Source organism: Ornithodoros turicata, chromosome 6, assembly GCF_037126465.1.
Source record: "Ornithodoros turicata isolate Travis chromosome 6, ASM3712646v1, whole genome shotgun sequence".
NCBI lineage: Eukaryota > Metazoa > Arthropoda > Arachnida > Ixodida > Argasidae > Ornithodoros > Ornithodoros turicata.
In genome coordinates, this window is record NC_088206.1 from 5,594,978 (window position 1) to 5,613,391 (window position 18,414).

Consider the following 18,414-nt stretch of genomic DNA (forward strand, 5'->3'; position numbering starts at 1 on the left):
AGCCAGGGGTGGACTGACGTAAGCGCCACTCTACGGGTGCTACGCATGCGCGCGCTCCTAGCGCCCTCTGCTCCACCCGACCGCGCATGCGCGCGCGCGCTCCTAGCTCCCTCTGCGCCGCCCGCGGGTGTTTTCGGTTTCGGCTCTCCGCTGCGCGCGCGCGCGCTCCTAGCGGCGACGGGTGGCTTCTGACTTCCGGTTTTACTCTCGTTTCTTTGCGCGCGCGTTTATCTGTATAAAGGCAGCGCGCACCGCGCTCGCGTCATCACTACGTGAATATGTTCAGCTACCACTCTTTACAAAATTGTTCCCGCACCCACGCTTCTTGGGAAGAAGTGGAGAAGGAATGTTTCAACAGCGAAAGTCCCCGCAACGAGCTCGTCATCACTGCTTTTCGCTACGTGATAGACATGGTAGGCTTTGGCAATATAGGAGAGATCTCGCCGGGGCCGCTGCAGGAGATGGTGCGTCGAATTTACGCCCGTTACAAGAACGTCTGCATAACGGTTCCGGACGGACCCCTGGGACTAATGAGCGAATTTGTGAGCTTGTCCAACGCAGAATTCAACTACATCGCTGCAGACATCGTGGACCTTCTCGCTCGTGCCATCGCTCATATTAAGCACGCTCTACGGAAGCAGCGACATTTGCAAGCAGTCTACATCGCCAACTTTGTCATTGATTTATTGAAATACCGCTTAGTTATTGACATGCAACGCATTAAACAGTCCGAATAACGTTGACGAGACTCTGTCTTTTCTTTCACTGAAACATGTTTATTGAATACAAACAAAGGAGTTGGACGATAGATGCCTGCCCCCTCCCCCCTCCCTGACTTGTCTGATCTAACGAACAGAACGAGATGATCAGACGTGTCAGAAAAGGGGAATCTTCATCGCAGCGTCGTCATTGCACGGGTCACGGTACCAGTACGATGACGGTATGGACATTCTTTTCGTGCACCCATTCCGCTACCGCACTGCCACGATGACCCCTGCTTCTCCTGTCTGCGAGAGAGAGAGAGAGAGAGAGAGAGAAGCATATCTCGACTACAACTTTTATTCTCGATTACATGCGCGTGCAGCTCTTTGTTCCGCGGTTACTCGATCCCTGACGACGACGCTCTCGGGCTCTCTTCCGGGTTTTCCGATGCTGCACAAAGAGAGAGCACTATCGTAATCCTATACGCGTCAAAACACTAGGAAAGCTTACCGTATTCGCAGCTTCCATAAGGGAAGGAGTGTACGGAATCCACGAGATAGCGCTTGTCGTCGTAGGGGACCAAGCTCTTCTTGAGTCTCGAAATGGTGTACATTGTTTGCTTTATACTCTGGATGGTGCACTGCTTCTGAGAGACTGTCTTTTCATTGAACAGAGAATCTCGGTACACTTCGTGCAATAAATGTTTCCTCACCACGTCTTTCTTAACTCCCTTCGCTCTCGCGATCTGTTTGTGTGACCCAGCCAAGAGAATGCTGTACATTTTCGCTCGGATGGCTACGACTTCCTGAATAACACCACCTCCCGTCTCGTCTTTGAAGTACCCCATCTGGTTCGCGTGCTCGTCGTTGAAAAGCGGGTGGTCCGGTGGATAGGAAGACAGATCTAACTCATTCTCAATCTTCATGAGCTGTTCTTCCAGGCTTTCACACGTGAGAGAAAAAATTATGCTGTCCGTATCGCTATAGATCAATTGCACTGGACACGTCAAGCGAGAAAAGAGAGACTCGTAGATGAAGCTGTACATTCGGACTTTGGATATCTCTAGAATGGCAAAGCCCACGTAAAGGGGGTGCGTGCATTTGACCCTCCTATTCTGCATCTCGTATAAGATGCACTTGTCACTCAGAATGTGAAAATGCTGACTGCTGACGGAGCTAGCTTTTCGGAGCGCGCTTTCTTTGTCGTAGGCTATAGCGTACCTTTTCATGCGTCTCACATTTTGTATCGACTTACCGAACGTACTGTTGGACATGGTTTTGTACAAAAGTCGTTCGAATTTCGTGGTGGCGGCATTCCTCAACGTGACGTTTCTGTGCACGAAGGCTCGCAAAAAATTGTCTTGGCGGAACGAAAGAATGCTGTGAACACGCTTTATTTTCATGCCCAACCTCACATACAGTGCGAGCAATGCATAATGAACGACGTAGCGTTCTTTATCGTAGCACGTCAGCAAGAGTTTCTTTGTGGGAGGGGCGTTCAGCGCCAACGCGTCTTTCAAGTGTCGCTGGTAGGGGGAGAGTTCGTTCTCGTTCACACACCTGTGTTCGGGTGCCAGGGGAAAATCCCTGGTGAGTGCGTGCAGTTCTTCGGGGTATGTCAAGTCTACCACGTAGACGTAACCCACTTCCGAATCGTGAGGAATGTTGAGAAAATCGATCTCGCTCCACCTCGAAGGATCGACCCACTCAAAACCACCTGTCGGGAGATGGAAAGTCATCGCGTACGGGTACAAACTATTCACGTCGAGGTACTGGATAAAAGTCTTTTCTTGCTGTGGATCGTAATCGTCGCACTCCTCGTGATTAGCCCGACAGTATCTATGGAAGCTGTTACAAATGCCTCCCCTGATTCCTTTCTCGATCGTTTCGTACATCTCCTGATCACTTATGAGCTCGAGCTTGACTTTAGTGAACTTCAGAGCGCTGCTCCACGCGTAACTGGCAAGGGACACGGTGCGTAAGATATCTATCCTATCCGTTTCTTGCGCAATTCTCCTGAAATGCAGCACGACGTCGCAGAGCTGACAAGTGTCGAGCGTAACGTAGAGACGCGTGTAATCGCCCAGGTCCTTGCATTCGAACAATTCGAAAATCTCGAGGGCGTACTGATAGTCCTCGTCCGTGATCTCTTGGTCGTTCAGGTCACTTTTGAAAGCTTCCTTTGGCGGTAGTGCGGGCAAATTGTACGCTTCGAAACTGTCGACGAAGGTGTACGGGTAAATTCCCTTCTTGAGGAGGCGTCGGAAACGGTCACCAAACATTTGACGAGTACAATGAAACGCGCTCTCACCACCGCTGGCGAGCAGAGTTTCCACCAGGTTCGACAAGGACAGGTTGAAAAACTGCGTGGTATCGCGGAAATGGAGATCTCCAATATTGAACCCTCTTATCTTTTCCGAACTCGAAGCTAAGATCCACGGTTCACCCATATTTAGAACGTGCATGTATCGGAGAAGGGAGCTCAAATCGTATTGCAGGTTGTGCACGCACACGACGAGTTCTTTGGTATTACGACACGTAAGGTTACACGTATCACACAGCGTCGCGACAAAATTCGAAGAACCGGGCTCTACGAAGTGGGTGTGGTCGTGATGCGACACTTTCCGTGTGTGTCGGTTAAATTCGATTCCACAAAATTCGCAGTGCGTAGCGCTCGCGTGCCGAAAGTGGTCTTCCACACTCATGACCAACGGTGAGGGAAGACGGTTCAGCCTATGGATTTGTTCGCTAAATCCCTTGAGCGCGAACAAGCATTTTTCTGCCGCGTTGGGTCCCAAATAGCCATCTACGCCCATTATTTTCCCGTCACAACTCCGCACTACAACGATGCTGTACGAACTCATCCTGTGCACACTCACGGCGTCCTTAACAAGTGCATCCTTTTCCAAGACGCTCTCCGTGTCTAACACCGCGAAATAGGGGTAGGGATGCGTGTACTGTATCTTGTTGAAGGAGACACTCTCCCCCGCTTTTGGCATTTCGAGGATCACTTCGTCTACGTCTCGACACAGACGTTCGTGCTGCTCCAACGCCTGTCTTGTCCCATAGCCGCTCGTACACTTCTCACAATAAAAATAGTCACCACGTCCCATGAAAGTGCTAAATTTTTTAATGCCATAGAAATGCTCCCTAACCTCGAGCAGATAGACTTTATCCTTATAGAGCGTACAGGGAACCCGTCCGGTAGATATCGAACTCGTCTGCTCGTCGAACACGTAGATGTACACGGAGATTTTGTTTTTTCTCTCCCACAGGGTAATGTCTTCGTAAGTGACTGGGAAGTAGGGGGGCCAGTACGTCACGCGCGTCTCCGGGTTCCGCGGATTCATATATTTGTGATATCTGACATAATGGTTTGCATTCCTCTTTAACGGATGCAAGAGTGCCAGCACGCTATACTTGAAACATTCGTTTTCGTGGTTCGGTGGAAGTTTGACGTTTGTGAGAGTCTTTCGTTTTCTTTTTAGCAGCTCGGGAAGCTCGATCGTGCACCCAATCCGCTTCGGTTTTAAGCGCGTTAGTTTTAAGTCGACACATTGGACGTCGTTCGAGGTGAAACCAGACCCTTCTCTCGCATAGTTTTCAACGCGTTGCGAGGATTCTGCGATAGCAGCATTTATCGCACCTTCGATTTCTTGACGGTTATGAACCACTCTCATGTGAAGGTTCACGTGAAGGAGATGAGAAGTCAACCCGTCGGCTCCGTCCTTAACCATGAGCGCTTTCGAGCACAGACAAAATTTGAAAGGCATGGGATAAGCTTCGAGGACGCGCGCGATTACTGGAGCTATGCTCGGTAGATAGAGTCGCAAATCGTCGACGTTGTCGTCGTGCGGGGAGCAGAGAAGCGTGTACCTAGTAGCCGTTCCGTCGAATGCCTCGTCTGTGACAAAAAAAGGAAGGAATCGTCTCTCCGTGACGGAGGGATGATTCTCTACGACGTGTTCTCGCAATTCAATGATTCTACGACCCTGGACAGGCTCAGCTTCGTTTTGAAATTCTGGACTTGCACCTGGTGATTCATCTCTAGCCCTACCAGGCAGAGGAATGAAATCTGCATAGGACTGATCCCCTTCCCACATGAGCAATTCGTCTGCATTGTCGTGCCCATCTAGGGGTTCGTCGTCGTCGTCGTCGTCGTCATCCGTTTCAGGTATTACGAAAGGAGGACTACTGACTCTGTCGTCGTCATCTGAAAGGACGACTGGGCTGTTACCGAGATTCTCTATTCTAGCTTCGTGCTCTCTTTCTACGGCCACGAGCATGGCATCGATGGGGTCGTACTGACATACGAGACAGCGCGGCACTGCGGTCAAACAAAATCAGTACGAGATTCCCCCTCACGAAACAATGCTCACTTTTCCATTCAGTTGAGGAACGCTTGAGATTGATGATGAGAGAAAGGATGGGATGAGTCCCTGTGTGTGTGTGTTCAGTGTCATGCGGTGACAGCGGCTATTGGTTCCTGAAAAACAATGTCATACATAGAATACACTCTCACAGCAGAGACGGTCAACTTACATTCTGCTCCACGAAACGCCTCGCGTCGTGGATGGATGCCCCTTGTGGGCTTTCGATCAATCGTCGTAGAACCAGCGCACCTTTTATAGTCGCTACACCGCTCTCCTCCTCGTCCTCGCATTGCGACGGTGTCGTCTGTACTTTGACCACCCCGCCTTCCGTCTTTCGCGCCTTTTTGCGATGTCGCATATGACAATGATAATACCATCGACGTTGAATAAAACATTACACCATTTTCTAGCTAACACTCTGGGCCGACTTGTATATGATGACGAGAAGACCCAGAGTGGGATTCGAACCCAGGATCCTTCTACACTGGGCGCGACACACTAACCACCAGTCTAATTCGTGCTGCGTGACGTTTTTCGTATTGCGGGGTTCGTGTCTACACACGTCACAACATGTTCAAACACGTCCAAACATGTTCAGACACGTTCAATGACGTCATAGAGAGGGTGAGAGGAACGAGTGTGTCCAGGGGCGACTTCGCCGCCCGTGTCTGAACACGTCCAAACATGTTCAAACACGTCTTAACATGTTCAAACACGTTCAATGACGTCATAGAGAGTGAGAGGCAAAGCTTTACTATAAATGTCGAAGCGAATGGTCGATCGTCATTCCATCATGATCAGCTTGGTAGATCCTCGTAAGTAATACCCATGACGTCATCATCGCCGAAATGTTTGAAGAGTTTCGTTTCCAGTGTACAACACTTTTGCTGCGCGTGAAGTCGGTTTTTTCCCGCCTCACATATTTCGGGAGATTGGCAGCGCCCGCTTCTTCTGCACCAATTGTGGTGGATTGTGGTCCAAAGGTACGCTTCCTCGTTATTTTTTTAATACGTTCTATAACCAGTCACATTTTTTTCAGAGCAAAAGCATTGGACGGACCGATTGATTCGCCAGTTTCTCGGTTGTCGGACGGTACCGTTCGACGTACGTTGCGAAGGACTTCGACTATTGAAGGAAGATGGAGAAGATGGACCATCAGTGTCACTCTGTGACTGAAGAAGATTGTACGTGTGTGTGTTTGAGTTAAAAAAAAAACACGCGTTTCTCACACTCCTTTCGTTGCAGATTACGAATGGCTACTGACGGGAGATCTACCCCTGGTCCTAACCTTCAAGCCTCCTCCAAAGACCTTCTTTTTGCGAATCGGCGATCAACTGACTACCTGTCGCTGCGGTGGACTCTGGTCGAGAAACCCCAGCCATTGGTTAGACTCGAGCCTTCGTCCGTATTTGGGCTGCCTTCCCGGCTACGAAACCAAAGCTGGAGCCTAATTTTTGTGTAACGAGAAATAAAAAAAGGTTGTCTACTCTCATTCCGTCTCAGTCATGATGACGCCCGAGCAGAGGTTTGCCACCTTTGTGCAAACGCGAATGTATCGGGACTTGCTGCGATTACGCGATTATATTCACGGCGATAGCTGCGAGGGAGACTTTCGCTCGATTCTCAAGACGATACCCCTACGTCTGTTCACCGTCAGTGGGAAGATTGCAAAGAAAATGAAGCGTTTCGTAGATTACAAGCTCGAGCTGTTGGAAAAGTATAGACGAGGAGAGACAGTCGACCCGTGTCTCATCAACGCGGGTTTCAACCGACCTATCGTCCGTCGCTACTGGCTTCTCCACACATCCCTCGACGTCACGGTGCAGACCGGCGACGACGACGCGGTGAGCGTCGGGTCAGCACGTTGGAAGATCGTCTCGCAAGGGTCTTGTGTATGTCGTGAAAAAATAAATAGTCTATTTTTTACGAAACGAGTTCGCTCACGAGGAGACGTTTTATTGTTTCGTCATTCTCTTCGAGGTTACAGGAAAACATGGATACACAACTTTTCAAGCTGTAGCGTTTCGACATGCGCGTGGCTACGTAGATACAAAAAAGCCCGCAGTAAGGCGAAAAAGGCGATTGAATACACTTGTCGTTATACTCGTCCACTACAGGTAAAGTCTTCGAAGGTTTGCTTCGATGGGGGGAAGTCCGTAGCTGTCGAAAAACACGGCAGACCCGTCGTAGTTTTTCAGGTAGAGCACCCAGTGCTGCCCGCGCCTTCTTCGCTCTTCCGTATTGATGATTAAATAACCGGGCTTGCGTAAAACGAAGGCTTCGTCGGAAGCGCAAATGCCTCTCAGCATGGAGGAAGCGAGGGGGTTCAGGGACACGAGTTCCAAGATGTCGCTCTCGTACATCGTTTCTTATGGGAAGGTGACCGTACGGTCCTTGTCGACGTACATGAGCTTGGGACACTCGGAAATCAAGAGGACGGTGACCGCGTGTGGAAGGGCTTTAGCGAAGCGTAATTGCAGGCGAACGTTTCCTTTTCGCCACTCGTTCAAATGCGAAGGAGAAGAACACTTGTCCACGTCCAAGTTGAAGTAGAGAAGGAACCCGTTCGTTTTAAATCGCTCGTAGCTATACTTGAAATGTTTCTCTCCCAGTTCTTGCAAGAAGTTAAAGTAGGGAATTTTGACGAGGTCGTTCTGAAAGTCGTACTCGGCTCGCACTTGCTGGCCGTCCACGGAGAGCATCGAATGAGACAGGTCGTAATGACGGAATTTGTAGGGGTTCGATTGGATGTCGCCGAGAAAGTCGGACGTGGCGAGCAGGGCGACGCATAATTTGGAAGGTACCCTTTCGGGGTAAACGTTTTCAAAGTGAGCGTCCAAGCTCCCGGCACTCAAGCTCCGCACCTTGGTTTCCAATCCGCGTAACACGTAGATGGCCGGCGTGGTCTGAAGCCGCCGCTCGTATTCCAAAAACAGGGAAGGTGCCAGCGTCACCTTTTTCAAGTGTAACGTCATTTCTTTAATGTCCACCTCGTAATTGTACGTTTTCTTGTCTTTGGGGACCGATACGAGTTTAAATTCGTCGTTGTTTAACAGGAAAACGACGCGAATTTCGACGGCAGGTACCATCAGGCGCGGCTGTTGAAACAGGTCGGTATTGATCTGTCCGACCAGGTTAAAGTATTTTCCACCCTTCGTCGCTTCGTAACGTTGTTTCGGACCGCGAGACGAGACGTCGTAATCGTCCTTTAAATGTTCGTCGTCCTCGACATAAAGTCCAGCCGCGTGCACTGTTTCTTGAGCCGCGGGCGTGGAATGAAGCACGACGTCCAAAATACTCCTGTAGGCGTACAACTCGTTGGAACTGACGAGTTTGTTGTTCGCGTAAACGGTGACCGTCTTAAACATGCCGCTCAACAGGTGGTTTATTGGGAAAACGACATCTTTCTCGTCCATTTCTTCCCCGTCGTCGCGAACAATGCGCACGGTCAAAGACACGAAACTGCCGTAGAGATCCAAGTGTGCCCTTTGCAAATTTTGAATACAAAATTCGATCACGGAATTATTTACCCCGTTGACCGGATAAAAAAGTTGGTACGAAGTATCTTCCACGCCGTATTGAATGGAAGGGGGTTCGAATATCATCACGTCACTCGTAAGACAATGCGGTGACCGTTGCGTCTGTATTTTTGCTTTCGTTGACGTCATGGCGGAGCGCGCGCAGCGGATGTGTGACCTTCACGGCCTACCAAAGATATCTGCAGGTGCGTCGTGTGTCGGCGCCTTTTGTTGTCTTTTGCGGCGTTTCTTTCCATTGTTGTTGTTGTTTCCAGAGCCCTCCATGGAATCCAGCACGTCTCTCCCCGTTGCTATGGCCGTCTTTTTTACTGCGCGCGATATTCCTTCGCCATCGGCCAAATTCCGCGCCAAGCGCTTCAACGTTCTCTTGGCGATCGGTTTTATTTGCTGCCACATGGGAACGATAAACTTGGATATGTTGCTCAACACACCGCCCCCTCGTTGGAAAAGGGGTCCCGTGTACACGGGAATTATTTTGGGGGAATTACGGTACATATTTGAAATGCAACGTTAGATTGGTTCTGCCTTTGGACCGCAACGGCAAACGTCTTCCCGTTTCGTCCGCGAGAACGATCGTCACTGAGGGAATTTCGAATTGAGACAGGTTAAAATACTGGATGTTATCTAACGTGTAGGTGACGACGTGCTTGTCTTTCTCGTAATAAAAGGGTAGTATTTTTAATATAGGTTTTTTCCCGCTCCCCACGTACGTGGGTTCCACGATATCCGTGTACACGATTATGTTGTGAAACGGGGGTTCCAGGAGTACCTCGACGGAGCTCGTAGCATCCTCATCCCCTTGTGAACACGGTACGCGATTCGAAGCCCAAAAGCACGGCCAGGTACTCGGAAAGTCTTAGGGTGGAGGTGCCCTCGGAAAGCCGAATTTTACATTTCTGTTCGGTTCCGTCGAAGCTGAAGCGCGCGCGTTCGCCTACGCGCTGATTAATCGCATTTAGAAGTGCTTGCGGCGTCGCATAATAGCCGGGAGGCAGATGTACTTGCAAAGATCGAGGAATTTTCGTCTTGATCGTGAAAGAAAATTGGCGCGCTATGGGGAGAGAGACGTGTAGCGTTTCTTCGTGTCCCTCGACGGTGTGAGATGTAGCAGCTTGACAAAGGGTTCCGGTACGTGCAACCCTTTCGGTGTTTTCAGAGAGTACACGTTATCCGCGAATTCTAGCGAGGCGTCCAGCTTGTGCGTCTGGAAATACTTGTTGAGTGTGTTCCGTAGGGACGTGGTTTCCGAATTCAGAGTGACGTCGCCGAAAGCGACGGGTGCGGCGTGCTCCAATAAGATGGAGGTGGCTTCGCGTTCGCTCAATTTGGGGGGTTTCACCGCACGACCTGCTTCGCGGGACGCTAGCGAGGCGTCGAGCGCCTGTGCGAGCCGAGGGTCCAATTCCACGGCTTTCACGTCCACGGGTAAGACGAAGTCGTATCGCGATTTATTGTACGCGAAAGAAACGTCGAATTCCGAAAGGGCTTTTCCCAAATCCCTCTCGAGATCCGAGGTGACACGAAAAGTTCTGCCGGCTTCCACCGTGTCCTCGAAAGAAACCTCGATTTTCGCATCTTGCCTTTCGTACCCGATATTTAAAAAATCGTTACTTATGCTGAGATCCATCAGACCGACTTTATACCGATTCGAGAGCTGAAGCGGACTATCGAAAGCTACCGTGAAGGCGTTGAGTTTATTCGAGGGAAACTTATCCATGCTGGCGTTCGAGAGCAGGTGGACGTAGATGTCCGACATCATTTCCCAATCTTGACCACGTCGCTGCTCGGAACCCAACTGTCGTGTTCTTTGTCGTAACCGAACCAGCGAACCAAGGAGAAGCTCTGACCGTTCAGTTGCTTCTTTCTGAGCACTTTCGTTATTGGCCAAGGCTGATTGGCGTCTCGGGTTACGACGAGTACCTCCTCCGGGTAGAAAGATCCGTCCACTTCCTTACCCCGGTAATCTTCCAGGTGTACGACAGGAGGAGAGGTGTCTCTCAGGCGGGAGACGGTGAAAATCTGAGGCGACCAACTCCCTTCCGAGCTCTTATGAAAACCTTTTCTGTGAAGTAGGACCCTCACTTTATCCCCCAGTTTGAGCTTCTTTTTCACGGAGGGTACGACGGGCTTCCCATTTATCTTATTGAACAGCTCCAATTCGTTTTCGGGCGTGACTTCGGACGGGCTGATGCCCAAAGTCCTGTGTTTGGTGGTGTTGTAGTCGCGCACGATCTTGGGAAGCGCGGAAACGAAGTGGTATTTTCCCGTTACTCTAAAATAACGGAATATTCTGTCGCGTAAAGTGCGTATGACGCGCTCTGCCTGCGACGCTTTGATTACTGGAGAGAAGGTAGAATACATCTGTACCTTCTTTCGTGAGAGATACTCCTTGACGGTCTTGTTGTAGAATTCCCCACCTCTGTCGCAAAAGATGCGTGTAGGTACGTTACCTCCCCGAAAAAGTCTTATCATGGCCCTTTTCATTTCGGCGGGGCGCTTCGTCTTTAGCGGGAGGGTGCGCAGAAAGCGGGAGAGGGAATCGATTGCCACGAGAATGTAGCGGTAGCCACCGTTGAATCTCTTGTATTTTGAAAAATCGGCGAGGTCCATTTGCCACACGTCGTTGATCTTGAGCGCGATGATGCGTCTCCTATTAAACTTTCTTCTGACCGGATGGTGGAGCGTGTAGGCATCCAGCTTTCTGAGAATGGCGAGAGCCTTCTTTTTGCTCAAGTGATGCGCTTTTCTATAGCGTTCCACACCCCCCAAACCACCCTCTGGTTTCTCATATCCCTCCATAAGTCGTCCACGCAATGGAGGCCTGCTGCTGCTGCTGCTGCTGTTGAGGCTCGCGAGATTTGGGTAGAGAAATCAGACGCAATAGTTTCGAGACTTTGGGGAACCAGGAAGGTTTCTTTCCCGTTTTACGTTGCAACAAATAATTGACGAGTTCGTAAACGGAGGAGTGTCTGATGGGCTTGCCCGACACGGAGACACAACCCTCGCGATCCCAGGAAAGAACCTTCTTTAATTCCGAGACGACCCTTTCCGCTTCCTCTTCGTCCACCTCTGGAGAGAGGAGCGAATAGTCAAAGTCATTTGTAGCGTCGGACGCCTTGTTTTTATTGTCGTAGGGGTCAAATCCGTACTGCTTGAGTATACGATACAGTGCTTGCAGTATGAGTTTCACTTTGACGTCGTCACTCTCCTTCGAGGAAAGAATGTTTCCGATGGAGGTGGTCACTTCAATTCTCTTGGCCATTGGCGAAAAGGTTCAACACGGCGGAAAGCAGGAGAGGAACCACCGACGAAAGAACGCCCTGTCCTCGCTGCTGAGACAGATAGCGCTTCAAACGTTGCGGATTCTTGTGAATCTTTTTGTAGGCGAGCCGTCGTAAAAAGCGTTTGTGCTTCTTCAAACGCGCGAACGTATCTGGAGCTAGAGCCACCTTTCCGTTCAATACATTGAGGCAAATTTCGGAGAGGTGTTTCATGTCGGACGAGGACGAACGTCTCAAGACGTCGCGGCGGCGTGGAGGGGGTAGAGTGGAGAGTACTTTGAGTAAAGTGAGGTGAGGGCGGAGATTCATTTCGGAGCGTAAATATATTGACGTTCTCCCGGAAAGATATTGCTACGCAACCTGTGATCCTCGTGCGTATAGTTGTGAAGATCCACGAGTAAATATGCGTGGGGCGACGACATCGCTTGTTTATATGCGTCCAGAAAATACTCCAATCTTTTTCTGCCAAATAGCTGTTGGCCGAAATGTTCCATCTGGTGCACGCTGCGCACGGTGCGCCACAGGACGACGTAACTGGCGTTGTAGGATATTGTTCTAAAATGGCTACTGTCGAAAAAGATGTTTTGAACGAGTAAGAAGATCGACGCGTTGGCGTGGTGAGAACCCCGAATGAAAAGATCGGTCACCTCCTTCAAGGAACCGGCATCGGTCATGTGATCGTCGACGACGATCAGCGTAGCGCGCGACGTGTCCCACTCTCGCGGTAGCTCCTTGGTAAATTTTACGGAGTCCCCGAATTCGTCCTGCATGCTCGGCGAAGCATATTTCTGCACGTAGAATATTTGTGACGGAGGCTTGTCTACCACGTCGTTCAGGTTCCTCAACACGTTAGCAACGAAAGTAGATTTGCCGCACATGGAGGGGCCGCTTAAGATACAGCGAAAGGGATGACGGAAACGAAAAGGTTCGGGGGAAGACATGTTGCGTGCGTACACGTTGCACGAAGAAAAAGAAGAGACTGAGACTCGAAGAGAAATGTATCGCTTTTATTTACACATCCTCGTCGTCGTCCTCTACATCGGAACTGCGTTCCCAATACAGATTGTCCAGGCTAAAGTTGGACTTCTTTTTCGCCAGTCTGTCCGCCGCTAAGATGCGGTCGAGCGTCTTCATCTTGTCCTGACACATTTCTTGACGCGCTTGCAACCATTCCAGACGGTGGACTTGAAAGGCTTCCTCCACGATGCCGCGTATAAATTCGCGAAGTTCTTCGTTTTTTGTCTTTTCCTTGCGACGACGAGAAGCGCAGGAGAATAAACCACACATGGCGTTTTTCACGTATCGCTCAGAATGATGACGCGAGCGCGGTGCGCGCTGCCTTTATAGAGATAAACGCGCGCGCAAAGAACGGAGAATGAAAGCGAAACTGAAAAGCCACCCGTCGCCGCTAGGAGCGCGCGCGCGCGCAGCGGAGAGCCGAAACCGAAAACACCCGCGGGCGGCGCAGAGAGAGCTAGGAGCGCGCGCGCGCATGCGCGGTCGGGTGGAGCAGAGGGCGCTAGGAGCGCGCGCATGCGTAGCACCCATAGAGTGGCGCTTACGTCAGTCCACCTCTGGCTCTCGTTGGGAGAAGACGTGCGGTCGTTCGCTCCGTCGTCACTTGATCCCTGGCTGTCGACGAGAGCGGACGCTCCGTCGCAGCGGGGAAAAAAGGTGAGTGATTTACCGATGTTTGCGCGTTGTTTTACCGTGCTCGTGTTAAGCCTTTTCTCGCATGTTTAGACTTGTTTAGCGGTGTCCAAGCCTGTTGACGCACGTTTACCATCGTGTGGTTCCCGCCTTGTGTTAGCCGCGAAGTGTTGTGACGCTGTGGTTAGGCCTTGTCGATTGCCTTAAGCCTTTCCCCCCGATGTGTAGTGTTTTCTCCGTGCTGTTTAGCAGTAGCGGTTAGGCCTTTTCCCCGCGCTCTGGTATGCTTAGACTTGTCGAGCAGTGTTGCCATTTTTACGTGTCGCTAGTACTTTCATGTTCTCTTTCTCGTATAGAGCTACGATGCTGGCGCCATCTGGTGTGATGCCTTGGAACTAGCGTGCCACCTGCCTCTGCAACCGTCGTGCTCCAGTCGCCCCGGCGGGATTTCTTCAAGATGGCGTCGTTGATTTTCAAATAAATCATTTCCTACTGTCTGCTTCCTTTCTATCTAGTTTTTTTATTTCCTACAACCCGAGTTTTACATAGAAAATCCACGACAAGTATTGCACTGAGTCAGATTTTGCCAAATTTCAAAATTTTAAAAATTTAAATTTTTTTAAAAAATTTAAAGTAATTTTAAAATAATTTAAAGTAAAATGTGCAATACTTGCCGTGGATTTTCTGTGTAAATCTTGGGTTGTAACATTACTACTGCCAGGAAGGTGCACGAAGCACTGCTTTCGTCGTCTCCCATCAAAACGTATCCAGAGCACAACTGTAGCCTGCACTGGAACGGCGTCATTGGAAGCAAGACGAAGAGTGTCATCTGCAGATTGCAATTCCACATGCCGTGATACGCAATGCTCGTAAACACTGTCTCCGATAAGGGAAAGCGTAGCTCCCGTGTCGATAAGGGCGATGTAATCTCTACCCAAAATTCGAACGGCGATGATTGGTTCCTTATCCTTGATGAAATCTCGGACAGGAAAAGCACGAGGAGCCAAAGCATATCTCTTTGCGTTATCCTACTGCTTGCAAAGCTAGTTTTTGACTGATCAAGGCCACGGGTAGTAACCGTTTGCTCGCTTTCTTCGCAACTTGCCGACGTCGTTGAGCGAGCATTCATGGACGCCGACTGCGACCGTTTCTCGATGGCACATTACGGGTGTTTGGTCGTTGGCGCGGGAATTCCCAACGAAAATGGTCAGCGCTGCCGCAATTCCAACAGCCGTTGGGCGCTCGTGGCCGCGGGGGCGCAAGATATGGTGCCGCTCCCGCTGCCGTGGGGTTTGGCTAGCTGAAAGGCCAGGTTGACCACGACTTCGGGGCGGGACGGGTCTGTCAAGGCTCGTTCCTGCGGGGAGCCTCCTCTGGTCGTAGAGGAAGGGATCTAGGGCTCGGTGGGATGACTCCGCATTGTGGAAATTACTGGAATTGTCACCCAAACTTGTCGCATGCGGGCGAAAGTGCGACTGCGAAAGTGCGACTGCGATTTTAAAGTAATTTCGACTAATTAAAGGCTAATTAATTGGACTTACATATAGTAATTGGAAGTGTCAAACCAGAAATCAAGCATTGACTGGAGGCGGACAAGCGGAAGTCGGGTTTAGACTGGAAGTGGACAACCGGAAGTTGGGTTTAGACTGGAAGTGGACAACCGGAAGTTGGGTTTAGACTGGAAGTGGACAACCGGAAGTTGGGTTTAGACTGGATGTGGACAACCGGAAGTTGGGTTTAGACTGGAAGTGGACAACCGGAAGTTGGGTTCAGACTGGAAGTGGACAACCGGAAGTTGGGTTTAAACCGGATATGGATACCGGGAGTCAAGTATGTACCAGAAAAGGCGGGTTAATGCTAACGCATTTCTTTCGCATTTATCGCTTAATCGCCAGTGAATTTTTGCACTTCCTCTGTTTTACTTTTCTTTTCAAGTCATAGCTGTTAACCCGTATGTCATTTTCGAATTTTGTAAATCAAAGTACAAGCAAGTACGTTACCTAGAAAACAACGAATACAAATAAATAAAATATCTTAAAGAAAGAAAGAAAAGTCAGATCCTTTCAACACTTTTGTATTCCGTGCCAATTCCACCATACTTTCATATTTCACAAAACTGATACTATTAAGAAAAATACAGACTTATTATCCAGAGAGATTCTGAAATATGGTCGTAATACTTAAGAACAGTGATTTTAGTTCTTGACACAAATAATATCTGCCGATCGTTGCCCGGAAGAACTCGTGAGGATACTTTGCGGTCGATAGTGGCAATACACGTCAATAAACTGTGTCAGTAGGTATAATTCCCTTCATGTAATGTGTGTGTGTGGGGGGGGGATATGTTTAATGCGAAGTAAAAAAAAAGAGAAGGGAAAGGTTAGCCACGATGTGGGCTTGCTATTCCCTAAAGCTTTCAAGCAAACAAAAGAAGATACAAACAGCTGGGATACAGAAAATTATGAAAAAAATGCAGAAGAAACAGCTCCTTCACTAATCATTGCGCATAGGCATTAATGAGAAACTACAGAGGTAAGCCAAAAGCAGCCTGCGCAGCAATATTATGCATGGGTGGTTACTCGAATGTATCGGCTTTGTGTTAGTGTAAACATTTTAATCGGGGAGAGAATCAGACAGTAGCGGCTGGTAGGAAGTTATATGTAAATTAGTCGGAAAGTGATAAACCACAAAGCAGGAATTAATAAGCGTTACGTAAGTCAAGGTTACTTAAGGTCAAGGTCTTCGTCTATGCTGAAGCCCTGAGGGTGAGTGCTGGTCTCGTTGGTTATTTGTCGATTATAGCGTAAGTGTTATAGCTGATATATCAATCAATCAATATTTTATTTCATCTAGTACAGACGAACAGTTCGAAAAGAAAGCTGCTGAACAGCACAGCATATACTAATGAATATGGTGCATGATGTCGTCTCATTGCGATAATTATAAGAAAGTGGGCGGTACTACAAGTCTGCTGGTGTGAAGGTTGATATGAAACTTTTGGGGAAAATATATGGCTGTTGCTGTGCTTCTACCTCTCTACCTTCTCCCTTCTCTTTCTGTGCTTCTACCTTCTCCTGTTCAATCCAATCGAAAGCAGTTTTTATTTTCGCTATCTTTGCCATAGTGAACAAAATTAATACGCACAATTTAGAAACTCGGAACCTTAAACCCCAAATGCAGTTAAATAAAGAAGTAATAAAAATAAATAAAGAAGTAATCCAAGAAACGATAAGAATGGTTGTCGACTATCAGAGATTTCTGGAATTGTTTCTTGATGACTAGCGTTGAAGGCCGTTATTGGAACGAGCACTAAAGGATTATTATTTCCAGTCATTACTATAGCATAAAAGATTCGAGAATGGATGATAACACATTAAAATTTCATGACGGCTTATTCTGGTTACCCTCTTGAAGATTCGCATAAAAGGGCAAAAGAGAGAGAGAGAGAAAAAAAAACTATTTTCGTCTTTCGCGGAAGAAGTATGTGTCAGTGTGCATCATCTTAAAAAATTGTAGTGCTTCCATTTCACGAACTCGCCCATAAGAGCCTAAAACCCCCAAGAGGCTGGCTGACATCTCCTTTTGTGTGAATGAACAAATACCCCCCCCCCCACCAAGAAGCGGCTAACTACAAGGAGTACAACGTCAGTGTGCACAGCGCTCACTCAACATCTCCGTTGAGAGAGCATAGCATAGCTATCGTCTTTTTAGGCGTTTTCTTTTTCCTTCTTCTTTTTCTTTTTTCTCCACTATAACCTGAGTATAGCTTGACCCCCAGTGAATGGGCTCACAGCTCTGTTTTCTTTCTCCTATCATCATCATCATCACCATCATCACAAGGAGAGGGAGAGAGAAAAAAAAGTTAAAGCCACAGTTCCTGTCCCGGTGGATATTACGGGCTACGCCTCCTGAACTCGCCAAACCTTTCAAAGGTCCTAATTCAAAAGAAGCACTTCTGTTTTGGAAGTCGTAAGTAGCGTATTGCGCAGCAGCAACAACGAAACGAAAGCTTCGCAGCAGAACCGAACAAGCAAACAACCGACAAGGCTCAACAAGGAATCCGCTCGATTCAGCTCCGCTACAACAGAAAACACTTTTTGTGCAATGTGTTTTCACGGCCCGGGGTCCCTATTGGGCGTGGAAAGTAAAAACAAGAACCCAATTTAGGAGGAAGAGAGAGAGAGAGAGAAAAAAAAAAGAAAAGAAAACATACATCGTTTTTCCGGCAACAATAAAAATAAGAAGTACCATTTCGAGTTACCTTTTTTTCACTGCGTTTCTCGCCTCAGCAACTCGAGAAGTGCGTATGTTTTTTTTTTTTTTTTTTCTCCAAACCTTGACTTTCTTTCGTCGACAGGTCGCCCGTGGACACATTTCACGACGAGACCTTAGTTGTAACACGTCGTCTGCTTCTACTCAAGTTTTATTGTTTGCTTGAGTTTTCAGCCCATATAGCCTCAAAAATCATTTAATGACGCACGATGTCCTTACGGTTTCATGTTGCATCATGTGTACGTTTATTTTCTGTCGAGGCACGTGTTAGAGTTGTTAGCGTTTTCGCCAGCTGGGACTTTCTCACGTCGCTTTCTTCGTCTGTGAGGAGCTGCGACGCGACTTGACGGCTGTGATGTACCACATTAAGACATCATCACACGGTTTTCTATCAGCAGGTATTCTTGTATTTGGCTTCCATGGGAACGCTGGAGGAGTCGAGCACATAACTTTCTAAGCGCTATAATATCCAGAGTGATTAAAAACGAGAGTTCGAAGCTTATAGTGCAGCACGGTAGAATTAAAGTGTAATTATCGGAAACTCGGAGTCATTAAGAAAATGCTCATTAATATAGACTATATAGTGACTCCAGTAAGG

At 48.6% G+C, this 18,414-nt stretch overlaps 1 long non-coding RNA gene across 1 annotated transcript; it reads left to right on the forward strand.

Moving 5' to 3' along the window:
* Positions 1-13,461: 13,461 nt before the first annotated feature.
* On the forward strand, positions 13,462-14,043 carry LOC135397589 (uncharacterized). The gene is made up of 2 exons (XR_010423666.1): positions 13,462-13,568; positions 13,901-14,043. It is a non-coding gene; the product is annotated as an uncharacterized LOC135397589 (long non-coding RNA).
* The last annotated feature ends 4,371 nt before the right edge of the window (positions 14,044-18,414 follow it).